The 15119-nt window shown below is 41.3% G+C and overlaps 1 protein-coding gene across 7 annotated transcripts in view; it reads left to right on the forward strand.

Annotated features, from left to right (window-relative positions):
- Positions 1 to 15119, forward strand: part of Fancc (FA complementation group C) — a 132299-nt gene that overhangs the window by 41180 nt on the left and 76000 nt on the right. The window lies entirely within an intron of this gene.

Below are 15119 nucleotides of genomic sequence, written 5' to 3' on the forward strand. Positions count from 1 at the left end.
TATCAGATATCATATTGGATATTTACATTATGATTCATAATAGTAACAAGATTATAGTTACAAGGTAGCAATGAAATCATTTTATGGGTGGGAGTCAGCATAACTTGAAGAACTGTATTAAAGGGTTGTAGTGTTAAGGTTGAGAACCTCTGGTTTAACAGATCGCTTTTTACTGTTAGGTTTTTGCTGAGTGTCGAGCTGTTTAGATTTCAGGTTTGCTTGGTGATAAATTCCTGCAGTACTGCTCCTTATGATGAACCTCTCGGTGCTGACACCACTGCATGCCGGGTGGTTTTGAAAAATACTTGGTAATGATTAAAAGAATGTACTGGATTTTCTGCCAGCTCTTGCTGGAAGCACTGTTTAAGTCCTTACATAATTTTTCTCCAAGAATGGCTCTGTTTCTCAGAGTTTCTATTGTGGTAAGCATGAGTTTAGAATGGAGGGGCTGGAGAGGTAGCTTAGTGGTTAAGAGCAGTGACTGCTTCTGTAGAGGACCCAGGTTCAATTTCTAGTACCCTCATTGGCAGCTCACAACTGTCTGTGACTTTAGTTCCAGGGGATCCATGGCATCAGGCATGTATGAGGCACACATATGTGCCTGTCCTTAAAATACTCATACACATAAGTCAATCTTGAAAAAATAAACAAAAACAAAAAACTAACATCCATGGAGCCCAGCCCTGGTTTTGTGTTTCAAAGTTGATGCTTAGGCCACTTCTACTCATGCTTTCAAAATCATTCATCATGGCAGTTACGCAGAGAGCTGATTATTTTCTGGTTTTCTCCCATGTTTGTTTCCTTTGAAATGGCAGGCACAAGTTGGAGACCTGATCTGGCTGGCTACTTTGGCTACTTTCTGTTGCCCCTGCTAGATGCCACAGCCTGAGGACTTGCTGATGCAGTACCATCAGGCTTACTAATTGTACATAGGGTTTGGTCCATTGATGGCAGGTGATTCATCGGATCTACTCTTTATGTCCTTTATTTTAGTCAAGATTGTTAATGGTGATGATAAATATAGTATTGTACTTTCTCTTAAACTGGACGAAGAGAAGGCACACAAGAGTTTGAATGGATTGGACAAGGGAAGGTGTGAATACAGAATTTAGTTTGAAGAAAAAGTCATGGAAGGGACTGAAGGAACTGATAATTGATTTCAAGGGGAGGGAAAAGCTGGAGGAATAGAACACATAGCCTTTAATAGAATAATGAGTCATCTTTAATTTTTTATCATTGTGTTTTGTAGAATGTTTGCTATTTTAAGAACAATTTCTTAGTGTGCAAGTTTGTATTGGATAGCTCACTAAGTCCCGAAGTAGCCCATGTAGTAAATTGTTTCTGGGAATGACAGGATTAATTTTGCACATTTAATATGACTTTATTAGTCCATTTTAAAATTCATAGCCTCATATTTTTATTTTGTAGTTTTTTCATTGTTTAATGCCTGGGTAAGTTGAGTACTGAGAGATACTTAAATTATCACTAATGCAGGAAGGTAAAATTCAAACATTTTCTCCACTGGCGACCTAAGACTAGTGACCACCCCACTCTAGAGTGGTGCATGGCTCTCAGTGGTATGTTGTTGGTAGGTATGACGGTGGCCCAGAGGAGGATACTTGCTTAGACTTGGAGGGCTGGGAACATTTCCTGAGGGGGTGGCAAACTAGATGTGTCATTAGGTTGGCTCGAGTGCAGGGAATGACCAGGAGTGTCAACATACAGAATGTACAAGGCATGGTGGGAGAAAGCAGACCCAGGGACTGCTGTGCTTGCAGATACCTGCAGCTTGGTGTTCCTAGAGCGTGTGCTAACCATGAAACTGGAAAGGCAAGCAGACACCAGCTGTTTGTGATTACAGGACACCAAGTAGATGAAATTAACTCGGGAAGGTTATTATTGATCCAAAAAGCCATCATTACAACACAAAGTTACTATAGAATTTTTGGGATTGTTTTTCAGTATTTTTTATACTGTATCTTGAACACATACATTTTCATATTTTATTTTAATTCTGACACTAAATTTTAGCTGGAAATTTTTAATCTTTGTTTATGTTTCATAAAATATATGATAGGAAAAGCTATGTTCATATATACAAGTTACTTACAAAGCTTTTATAACAATCTAGTAGCAGTTTAAAATTTCTATTAAAGTTAATGGACCTGCACCTGAATGTCCCGTGCTCGACTGTGCTCCTGCATGCCCTGTGCACTGCTGTGCTCAGCCACTGGAGGAGTCAGTGTTTGGGCTGCACTGCTGTGCTTGGGGTTGCCTGTTGTATGCTTTCAGTTTATCTGTTTTATGGTTGTGTTGACTTTCTATGTAAGTAGAACTTTGACTGAGTTCAGAGACCACTAACTCTTGTTTCCCACAGTCCTCCCCTTATTCCACCCCTCTTTTCCTGTTTTGTCATCAGCCTGAAGCAGAGGGAGCTTTTATATCCACATATTACAGATATATTTTGTTAAGACATAAGTTCACTGAAGTTTTGCCTGAATTGCCCAGGTCACATTCTTTGGTACTTTTAGGAATACCCTGAAAAGAAGGTTGAAATATTACAGTCTGTTGTGGGAAGTGCTTCCTAGTATGGAGCCATTGTTGAAGAGTGTGGATGTTTGCATTGTGTATAGCTGCACAGGCTCTATATCCCAGACTGCATGGATCTTTCTGGAGGGGTTGACATCATCCTCTCAGAAGCAAGGCATTGTTAGCCAGTGACTGTCATTAGTTTGTATGTCCCAACAGGTCACTGGACTGTGTCACAGTTTGACTGTTGGTTGTTTCTACCAGATCTGGTTCTGGTTAATACTGACAGTGTTGGAGTTTTGTAAATGAGCAGCATGGCGAAGAACCAGATGGGTTCAAGCTCGTAAATCTTGGCTCCTATGTCTTTGAAAAGCTTTGTGGTTTAGGTGACCCTTTACTCTGTGGTAGATGCAAGGAGTACTTATAAACTGTGGCTCTCTACATTCTACCGAATCACCCAGATGAGCTCCTCGTCTGGGAACTAGGGCTATGTTCATTGTGGTTCTTTTATGTAATGCAACCCTCATTTGTATATTAATGAAAGGTAACAGGACACAAGACATACTTGCTAGAGACTGGGTGTGTAAGTATGGCCACCCAGAATCAGTCTCGTGTGTTTAGTGAGTAAATCGGGATGTGTGGTCAAGGCCCTGCTTGTTAGGGCTGCCAGGATCAAGGCTTTGACCTCCCACCCCGGCCACGTTTCTTCAGCACTTCAGTCTGCGTCCGTACTTCAAGTGGCTTTGTGTTTGTTTGTTTGTTTGTTTGTTTGGGTTTTTTGTTTGCTTGTTTTAGATCCTCTATTTTCCATATTCCTGGTTTATTCTCATTTGTGTTTTTCATGGTGATTGTCGTGTTTGCTCTTAAGTACTCAGCCACACGTGCTCACAATCTTTGATGTAATTTCTGGCTTGTTCTTCCTGTTCATGGTCCCTACTGTATGCCTAGGCATATGTGCTGCTGTTTACCAGAGGCAGGCTGTTGTGACGACTGTTACTTCAGGAAGGATCTGACTGTCTCCTTTTATAGGTGGTGTTATTTCAGAAACCATTTATGCATTGTAGATTGGAGCGTGTGGGGTCTCTGTGACCTCCAAGGCCAACAGAGTAGTGATCTCTGTGAGATAGGAAGGCAGTTCAGTAGCTGGCGTTGGTCCAGACTTTGAGAGTCTGACACCAGATAGTTTATTCTAGGCATGTGTAAGCACAGCACAACTTGGTTAAATTTTTCCTGGTGGCAATTAACTCAATCCAATGAATAAAGTTTAAGGCATGGTTACATTGAAGCTCTTTGTGAATACATATGCCATCTTCCATAAAGATGAGTTCTATAGATAACTACATGAGCTAGTTTTCCATAAAGATAGGTTCTATATATTGGCTGAGGAAAAACAACCATGATAAGGGCCTAGGATGATCTTGTGTGGTTCCTGATCATACACACAGGTAGTGCAAAGGTAACCAGGCTATTAATCTCCTCCACTCCAGCCTTTGTGGAAAATGGGTTATACATCTCTCCTTTTTAAGAGACAACCCTGCATGTCTGTCATTCCTGGTTTCCCTAATGCTTATCTGTGAGCACAAGAACCCCTGTGTCCCCTACAAATTGGGCTCATCCTTTCCAAGCCTGCGTGTAGACTTTCCCTAGGAATGATTTTTCCTTCCTACTAGCATGCATTTCTTTCTCCTTCTCTACTTGTTTCCTAAAGGTGGCCTTTGGCATGTGTGTAGAAGAGAAGGGCTCATTCCTTGCCTAAGCTCAGCATGTGGACTTTCAGAGGAGGCTTGTTTTCCCAGATAGAAGGCTGTCCTGTGTCCTAGGTAGCAGGCTCACAGAAGGGACACAGTCTTGTTTTAATTTCATGCTTTTCAAGATCTTTTTTTAAAAAAAAATTTATTTATTTATTTATTTATTTATTTATTTATTTATTTATTTATTATATATGAGTACACTGTAGCTGTCTTCAGACACACCAGAAGAGGGCACCAGATCTCATTACAGATGGTTGTGAGCCACCATGTGGTTGCTGGGAGTTGAACTCAGGACCTCTGGAAGAGCAGTCAGTGCTCTTAACTGCTGAGCCATCTCTCCAGCCCCTCAAGAAGATCTTAAAAAGATCTTCTTTATTACTTGAAGGGGTTTTTTTTTTTTTTTTAATGCACATGACTGTTTACTTCCTTTTGAGTTTCTTTTCTTTTTTTGTGATAGTGACCCTAGTCAGCTGTCCCTGTCAGCTCCTTAACATGTCCCTCCCAAGACAGAGGTCTTTATACAGTCTGGCATATATGGAGGATTGAGTCTTTCTTACTTGTTTGGGTCTGAGCTGACTTGTCATCAAAACCAAATGTGAAAGTCTCCTTCCCACCTTGATGGTTTTGCTGGTCTTCAGAGAAGATCTGCTTGTGGTGTGCACAGCCAGGTTTAGGAGTCCTTTGTTCATTTGGTACACATTCTCTCCTGTACTCGTCCAGGTATATGTGGTGACAGCCAAATTCCATACTTTGGTTGATGAGCTTGAAAAGGATTTCTCTAAAGCCTGTTACTGTTGTTGTGAAGAAAAGTAGAATAGGAGGCAGGTTTCTCAGGGAAGAAAAGTTAGAAGGTGATGCAGCTACATAAGAAGGTGATGCAGATACGTAGGATTTCCTAACTGCTGTGCCCTTTGACGTCTCCAGTGTGCTCGATCACTGAATAGATGGAAAGGTAAATATTCTTTTTATACACGTTCAACCTTTATCTTAGTTGCTTGTTAAGGGATTGATTAACTTGGGTTGTATATCTTCTTACAGGGACCAAAAGGGACTTCACAGTAGGCCCCCTATTCTATTACAGCAGTAGATATACATTAAGTTAAACCATTTTTTTTTTTTTGTGAAAGTCAAAGTATAATATTAAAAGTATCCAGTCTTCTGGATACTTGTACACATTACAAATAACTTGCTATTCCTGTTCCCTTTTTTTTGTTGTTGTTAGACAGTGTAGGGGACTTGCCACAACACATGTAACAAATTATAAAAGACTGAAAATGTAATGACTGGAGCATGGTGCAGACCATACTGGCAGATACTGGAGTGCAACACCCTTTCATCAGCATGCTGTGGGTGGTCGCGGCTTTAGCCCTACAGATGGCTCAGCCCAGCTCCTGGAGAGATCTGTGAAAAAAGAGCATGAGCGGCCACTCTCCTCTGGCTTTTCAGGCTGTCATTTGGTTGCTTAGCCTTGACAACCTCCCCTTTCCATCTTTTTCCAGAGCCTTCTGTTTAGATGTTTGTTATTTAGATGACTTGCTTTTATCAGGTAGAAACTTCGGGAATGTTTTTGCTTTTGCTTTAAAATAAAATTTACTTAACACTTCTAATGTCTCCTTCAGAACCAAGCAGAGTTGACCTTGTAGTCATTGGCAGTTGTTAACTCCTCAGTCTCAGCAAATTGAGTTCAACAATTTTTACTTATTTCTTAAAAAAGAAACAAAAACACAAAACAAAACAAACAAACAAAACCCCCAAAACAGCAACAGCAGAAAAACATTAAATTGGTCTCTTGTTTTCTCCATACTTTTCTGAGGCATCTTGTCTCTAACTTGTTTTAAACTGTTGTCATTGCTGCCTACTTTGTTCCTGAGTAATCTATTTTATTCTTGCTGTTGGTTTTTGAGGCAGGCTGGCCTGGCTGCACCATGCTATCATTACACATAACTGAATGGCTTGCAAGCTTGTGTACCATAAAGTATAATCCCTAGTAAAATCAGTGCAAACTGTACTTTTTCTATAGGCTGATATAGATGGGTGTATTGTCTATAATGATAATTTATAAAAATATCATCAGACCAGCATAAAATCAGTTCCCACATGAAACCTAATCCCATTAGATGGATTTGGGAGGGTTATATTGATCAAGAACAAACCTCAAATGCTTTGGTGATTTTTGTTCATGATAAACCTCCTCAAGTCTCTGTTCTGATGGCACTGGTTGAGCTCAGCTCCAAGCAACTTTTCTAACGATGCTTTAGAGCTATTTTGGGTTCTTCCATTCTCTGTGAGTCCTGCTATTTTTGGGAAGTTGGGCTGTTAGGGCACCCTCTGGCCCAGAGTGTGGGTGCAGCTGGGACAAGTTAAAAATGTCAGATATAACCATCTTTTGGATTTGTCTTCCGATATGAAACGAAGGGTTGTTTTTCAACAGAATGAGCAAGCACGTGCCGTTTGTTAATTGTGTCTAATGCAAGGACTCAATACTGTGTCTTCAAGTTACTAGTCAGCATGTTCCGAGGAGGAAGTGTTTAGTACTCCCTTCCTGTGCATGCTCATGGATCTCAGATTTGCCTTGAGACACTGGGGTCAACCCTCCCATGAAACTATGTCTGGAAGACCTTTAGAGCCTTAGGTTAGGCTCACTGTGTGTGGTCCTGCAGTGTTCTGCCCGAGACGCTGGGAAAGTTAGCATTCACAGCCACTCTGAGAACATTTCCCCAGCTGCCAGTGTCTTGTTAGCTTGACTGTATCCTCCTAAAAATTCAGGGCTCTATACAGTTAGAGTCCCATTTATAGGAAAGACCCTGGCCATGGATAGGCATGGCTGGGGAAGAGGTAGGATTTTCTTGAAATTGAAGTGATGGATATTTTGTGGGAGTTTAGACTCTTCTTGAAATTACTTAATGTTCCTGGCCAGGGTCTGCAGAGAACACATTAGTTTGTGCTGTTTTGTAATCAACAATGGTGTGGCCCTGTCTCTGGTGATGTTTCCAGTCCACACCTGCTCTAGGTGGGTGCACTCACTGAGCTTTGTACTGTGCCTAAGGGCTCCTTTCTATTTATCAGTAGATGATGCACATTGTAGATACAGAGGTCTTTGGGACCCTGAACTAAAAGAGTACAAAAATTGTCTTATTTATCCTCTACCTGCTACAGTAGCTCTCAAATCAACTTTTGTCAGCACCATGGGGGTTTTATACAAGTGATCTATAAAAGGTAGAGGGAGATATGGGCTGTCATTTGCTATCTGTATCTTTAAAACATGTATCTTTTTACCAAGGAGCTCTGTCCAGCAGAGCTGTCAGTGTCCTGCAAGTTTAATGGAGGACTGTAGGCTTTTAGTCACTGCCCTTTGCTGTTTTCAGAAGCACTTGGTACTGTGACTCTGGCCCTTCTGCATTTTATGACACAGCTTTGACAAGCTCTGTAGCTTGCCATCTTTTTGATTAGTTCTGCCATGCTGCTGTAGGGTGTGATGTGGTTTTGTTAAGTTCCCTGGGCTCATTTGTTGGCAACTTGGTCCTTAGTGTGGCTGAGTTGGGAGGAGGTAGACCTTTAAGAGGCGGTAAGAGGCGGGGTCTGTAGGGAGCTTCTGGCACCTCAAATGACCTAAATTATCAACCTGTCAATCTGACTGTCTGTCCCTGTCACACATACTTCTGACATGCAGCCATCTACTGTGAGGTAATATAGTTAAGGGAACCCCAACCAGAGCCTGAGCAGTGCTCTTTGTATTTTTAGCCTCCAATTGTGAACTAAAAACTCTTTTCTAAGTTACTTAGCACCTAGTATTATGCATTGGAAAATAAACTTCCACACATGCCAGCCAGTGGAACCATGCACTTTCTCTCACCCCCCTCCCCCCCTCTCTGGGCAGTCTAGGCTGTCCTTGAACTTGGAACCTTTTTACGTTAGTTACACAAACACTGTACCTAGCTCCAACTGCTATTTAAAATTTTTTTATTACAGTTTTTGTATGAAAACATCTGGCAAAATAATTATTGCTTTTGCCCTTTAAAAAATTTTTAACATGTATACTTTGAATTTATCCTGTTTTACAAATATTACTTTTAGAATATAATTGCTTATGACTAAAAGAAGCATCACTACCCCATGAGATAAAGTTCTGTTATTAGGAAATATGATGTAAGATCTCGTACAAGTGCCTTTTTCTCTCTAGCTTAGCGTATCACTAAACATTTAAAGCAAAATCATTGGTGCTGACTAATGTCAGAGCTGGGCCAGTATCTTGCCCATAGCTCAGAAAGCCTGCTTTTATGAGGTCCGGCCTCTCTGCTTGCTGTCCTGTTATCTTTACAGCTGTTTGGGAAGAAAGCAGCGCCCCTGGAGTCAATCATGAAGTAGAGAGGAAATTCCCCCTTTCTCTGTGATTGACATCGTAGGCGGCTTGCATGGGGTCAGTTGAGGGTGCTGCTGCCTGAGCCTCCCGAGTGCTCTCTGAGGTTTTCAGTTTTCTTTCACGTGTCTTCTCCGCTGTGTGGGTATACTTGCAAATGTTTCTTAGAGTAATCAAGGTGTAGGTGCATACACTACTGTGGAATGGCATGCAGGATCACCAAGCTGAGGTTTTGAGTATGTCAAGGGACTCAGTTTCTGGAAATCTTTTTTTTTTTTTAAGATTTATTTATTTATTTATTATATATAAGTACACTGTAGCTGTTCCAACACATCAGAAGAGGGCATCAGATCTCTTTACAGATGGTTGTGAGCCACCATATGGTTGCTGGGAATTGAACTCAGGACCTCTGGAAGAGCAGTCGGGGCTCTTAACCGCTGAGCCATCTCTCCAGCTCCTGGAAATCTTTTAAATGTGGAAACCTTTAGACTGCTATTACCAGTCATGTAGAAATGAATCAACTGCTGTCTAGGTAGGTGGCCTTCAACATCTTGGCTAGTATTTTATTTGGTGTTTCTTATTCATAAAAGAACAGATTTAAATCAGTAGGCACTAAGTTAATGGGTTTCACTGTTTACTAGTTTTCAGGCCTTATGTGGTAGCAGATAATTTTTTTTCTCCCTTCCTCATGCAGTTTCTACAGTATTTCTTTTCCTTTGCTGAAAAAAAGGAATAACAATTTTGTTAGCAGATTGCTTTGAAGGAACTGCAGAAGGAAAGAGTGAACCACACAGGGGATTTTTGTGTAAATTTGGTTTATCATGTGGGTTCTGAGAATCTAGACTTGGTCATTACACTTGGGTAGCAAGTGTTTTACCTATTGATTATTCTTCCTGGCCCTATATAGTATTTTAAGAAACTTTTTTCATAAAGTTTGAGGTGTAGAATTTTTTGCTTGAAATGTTACATTGTTGTTAAAAGCATTTCAGGTTTATAATTTTCTGATTAGGGATCTTCATTTTGTGTGTTTGTGTGTGTGTGTGTGTGTGTGTGTGTGTGTGTGTGTGTGTGTGAAAAAGAGAGACAGAGAGAGACAGAGAGACAGAGACACAGAGATTGAGACATGTTGAGGCCACAGATGGATATTGGATGTCTTCCTCTATCACTGTTCTTCATAGTTGATACAGTGTCTCATACAGAACCTGGAACTCAGCCAGCTAGGTTGGCTGTTAGTGAGTTCCAGGGATCTTGAATTTCAGATTCCCTAACTCCAGGGTTACAGGTACAGGTAACTCCACGTGGCATGTTTCCTGGGTGCTCAGGATCCAAACTCAGGTCCTCATGTTTGTGTGAAAAGCATTTTATTAGTTTAGCTATCTCTGAAGCATTTCATCCTATCTTTTTCAAGGGAAAATGTATTTTTGCCTTCATAATATTAAGAAAAAAGATGAGAAAAAATAATTTTAATAACATACATTCCCTGTGTCATATGGCCCTCCTGGGGCCCTCTCTCTTGGGAGATGTGAAAATAAGAACAACACAGATCTCAGAAACACAGAAGTGGGTACTGCTGTGTAGAAGATACTAGCCGGGGTTACCTGCTAGGAAAAAGGGCTCCATGAAATCTCCTCACTGTTAGGATCTGAAGGGGTGCCACAAGGCATAGTCTTAAAACCAAGGCAGGATGTAGCTCAGCTCTTGGGAAGAACACATAAAACGATCAAGAGCTCTTTGCCTTGGTGCCACAAACAGAACCTGTAAAAAGAAGGTTCACCTGAGGGGGAAACATGAGTGTGGGATCCCAAGAAAAGCAAGGAGAGACAAAGGAGGAAGAAAGTTCAGACACATGTCTGACGAAGAACTTAGTGCCAAGGGAACCTAAGACTCAGTGTTTAATAAAAACTGTCTAGGAAATGGGTAAGCAGATACCTCACAAAAGCATAAAATACACATGTGAGCAAAGTGACTGAGCAAAGCGCTTCACAAGATCTTCAGTGTCATTAGCATGAGGAGACAGAGAGTACCATGGCCGGCTACCATGTACACCTGACAGAATGATGGAGGCAGAAGGCAGGGAGAATGCTGTATGCTGGCATAATCGCAGTCAGTGTGTTTCTCATACACTGGTAGGAAAGGGTAAGTGTATGGCATCTGGTTTCCAAGAGAGTGCCCCTCATAGCTCCTGGTTCACTGTGCATTTGCGTGGATTGCTGCCCTCTAGGAGAAGTAATATAGTGAGAATGTAAGAGGTGTGTCTCACATAGGGGTTGGGTAACAGGGAAACTTTTAAGAGTGAGATGACCAGAAAACTCCCACCAAAGGGAAGAAGCCCCTCTTCTAGCTGAAAGAAAATGACCAAATGATGCACTCCTCATAAGTATGAAACATGGAGTTTCCATGTCCAGCTCAGGGTAGTGAGTCCTATTCCTGGCTGCACACCAAAATTGCTAGTGGAAGTTACAAAGGGAGGAAATGTCTACAATCTGTCTTCAATTATTTGGCCTGTGATAACAGTTCCACGCCTTAGGTGAGAAGAACCAACCTGTGGACTGCAGTCATGCAGCTCACAGCAGCAGAAAAAACAGCAGCAAATGATATTGTGCCTGGAACAATGAGCTCATCTTCCTCTCCTTCACACCTATGTACCCTCCTTATGTTAACCATGACCCTGCCTCAGAGGGAGGCTGGAGTATGTGTCCATGTCCAGATGAGAGAAAATGGTAGTTGTGCTCAGGTGATGATTGTCACACTGTGATGGACAGGAGGAGTTGCTGACAGGTTGGCAGTCAAGACAGTAAAAACAAAATGTCTAACATTCTGTCTTGAATGTCTGTCTGTGGGATTGTGGAAGCATTTGCTTGAATAGCAGAGATGAGAAAGCTTTAGGGAGGTTTGGAGTAGGGGTTGTAGTCATGTTAAATTTGAGCTACTCATTCCCAAACCAGCGGATCCCTGCCCGCAGCAGCTTGCTGCTCCCAAACCCCGTGGGAGAGAGACCTCACCACCTGGTCAGGTGGGCACTCCTGAGACTGCAGAGCGGAAGAGACCACCAACACTGCCGACCCCTGCTCACATCCCTGGCCCAAGAGGAAACTGTATAAGGCCTCTGGGTTCCCTTGGATAAGGGCACAGCAGCAGCAGGTCCCCTGCGTCTGAGACACCGCCGGAACCTGAAGGGACCGACCAGATAAACAGTTCTCTGCACCCAAATCCCGTGGGAGGGAGAGCTAAACCTTCAGAGAGGCAGACACACCTGGGAAACGAGAAGAGACTGCACTCTGCCCACATTACTGATTCCAGCGGAAAACACCAAACGCCATCTGGAACCCTGGTGCACAGAAGCTGCCGGAAAGGGCGGCGCAGATCTTCCTGGTTGCTGCCCCTTTGGAGAGCTCATAAGCAACACCCCACGAGTAAACTTGAGCCTCGGGACCACAGGTAAGACAAACCTTCCTACTCCAAGCGACCTGCCTAGTGAACTCAGGACACAGGCCCACAGGAACAGCTGAAGACCTGTAGATAGGAAAAACTACACGCCCGAAAGCAGAACACTCTGTTCCCATAACTGGCTGAAAGAAAACAGGAAAACAGGTCTACAGCACCTCTGACACACAGGCATATAGGACAGTCTAGCCTCTGTCAGAAATAGAAGAACAAAGTAACACTAGAGATAATCTGATGGTGAGAGGCAAACGCAGGAATCCAAGCAACAGAAACCAAGACTACATGGCATCATCGGAGCCCAATTCTCCCACCAAAGCAAACACGGAATATCCAAACACACCAGAAAAGCAAGATCTAGTTTCAAAATCATATTTGATCATGATGCTGGAGGACTTCAAGAAAGACGTGAAGAACTCCCTTAGAGAAACACAGGAAAACATAAATAAACAAGTAGAAGCCTACAGAGAGGAATCACAAAAATCCCTGAAAGAATTCCAGGAAAACACAATCAAACAGTTGAAGGAATTAAAAATGGAAATAGAAGCAATCAAGAAAGAACACATGGAAACAACCCTGGATATAGAAAACCAAAAGAAGAGACAAGGAGCTGTAGATACAAGCTTCACCAACAGAATACAAAAGATAGAAGAGAGAATCTCAGGAGCAGAAGATTCCATAGAAATCATCGACTCAACTGTCAAAGATAATGTAAAGTGGAAAAAGCTACTGGTCCAAAATATACAGGAAATCCAGGACTCAATGAGAAGATCAAACCTAAGGATAATAGGTATAGAAGAGAGTGAAGACTCCCAGCTCAAAGGACCAATAAATATCTTCAACAAAATCATAGCAGAAAACTTCCCTAACCTAAAGAAAGAGATACCCATAAGCATACAAGAAGCCTACAGAACTCCAAATAGATTGGACCAGAAAAGAAACTCCTCCTGTCACATAATAGTCAAAACACCAAACGCACAAAATAAAGAAAGAATATTAAAAGCAGTAAGGGAAAAAGGTCAAGTAACATATAAAGGGAGACCTATCAGAATCACACCAGACTTTTCGCCAGAAACTATGAAAGCCAGAACATCCTGGACAGATGTCATGCAGACCCTAAGAGAACACAAATGCCAGCCCAGGTTACTGTTTCCTGCAAAACTCTCAATTAACATAGATGGAGAAACCAAGATATTCCATGACAAAACCAAATTTACACAATATCTTCCTACAAATCTAGCATTACAAAGGATAATAAATGGTAAAGCCCAACATAAGGAGGCAAGCTATACCCTAGAAGAAGCAAGAAACTAATCGTCTTGGCAACAAAACAAAGAGAAGAAAAGCACACAAATATAACCTCATATCCAAATATGAATATAACAGGAAGCAATAATCACTATTCCTTAATATCTCTCAACATCAATGGCCTCAACTCCCCAATAAAAAGACATAGATTAACAAACTGGATACGCAACGAGGACCCTGCATTCTGCTGCCTACAGGAAACACACCTCAGAGACAAAGACAGACACTACATTCAGAGTGAAAGGCTGGAAAACAACTTTCCAAGCAAATGGTCGGAAGAAGCAAGCTGGAGTAGCCATTCTAATATCAAATAAAATCAATTTTCAACTAAAAGTCATCAAAAAAGATAAGGAAGGACACTTCATATTCATCAAAGGAAAAGTCCACCAAGATGAACTCTCAATCCTAAATATCTATGCCCCAAATACAAGGGCACCTACATACGTAAAAGAAACCTTACTAAAGCTCAAACCACACATTGAACCTCACACAATAATAGTAGGAGATTTCAACACCCCACTCTCATCAATGGACAGATCATGGAAACAGAAATTAAACAGAGATGTAGACAGACTAAGAGAAGTCATGAACCAAATGGGCTTAACAGATATTTATAGAACATGCTATCCTAAAGCAAAAGGATATACCTTCTTCTCAGCTCCTCATGGTACCGTCTCCAAAATTGACCATATAATTGGTCAAAAAATGGGCCTCAACAGGTACAGAAAGATAGAAATAATCCCATGCGTGCTATCAAACCACCACGGCCTAAAGTTGGTCTTCAATAACAATAAGGGAAGAACGCCCACATATATGTGGAAGTTGAACAATGCTCTACTCAACGATAACCTGGTAAAGGAAGAAAGAAAGAAAGAAAGAAATTAAAGATTTTTTAGAATTTAATGAAAATGAAGGTACAACATACCCAAACTTATGGGACACAATGAAAGCTGTGCTAAGAGGAAAACTCATACCTCTGAGTGCCTGCAGAAAGAAACAGGAGAGAGCATATGTCAGCAGCTTGACAGCACACCTAAAAGCTCTAGAATAAAATGAAGCAAATACACCCAGGAGGAGTAGAAGACAGGAAATAATCAAACTCAGAGCTGAAATCAGCCAAGTAGAAACAAAAAGGGCAATAGAAAGAATCAACAGAACCAAAAGTTGGTTCCTTGAGAAAATCAACAAGATAGATAAACCCTAAGCCAGACTAACGAGAGGACACAGAGAGTGTGTTCAAATTAACAAAATCAGAAATGAAAAGGGAGACATAACTAAAGATTCAGAGGAAATTAAAAAAATCATCAGATCTTACTATAAAAGCCTATATTCAACAAAACTTTAAAATCTGCAGGAAATGGACAATTTCCTAGACAAATACCAGGTACCGAAGTTAAATCAGGAACAGATAAACCAGTTAAACAACCCCATAACTCCTAAGGAAATAGAAGCAGTCATTAAAGGTCTCCCAACCAAAAAGAGCCCAGGTCCAGACGGGTTTAGTGCAGAATTCTATCAGACCTTCATAGAAGACCTCATACCAATACTATTCAAACTATTCCACGAAATTGAAACACATGGAGCAGTACCGAATTCCTTCTATGAAGTCACAATTACTCTTATACCTAAACCACGCAAAGACACAACAAAGAAAGAGAACTTCAGACCAATTTCCCTTATGAATATTGACACAAAAATACTCAATAAAATTCTGGCAAACCGAATCCAAGAGC

Source organism: Rattus norvegicus, chromosome 17 (assembly GCF_036323735.1).
Source record: "Rattus norvegicus strain BN/NHsdMcwi chromosome 17, GRCr8, whole genome shotgun sequence".
NCBI lineage: Eukaryota > Metazoa > Chordata > Mammalia > Rodentia > Muridae > Rattus > Rattus norvegicus.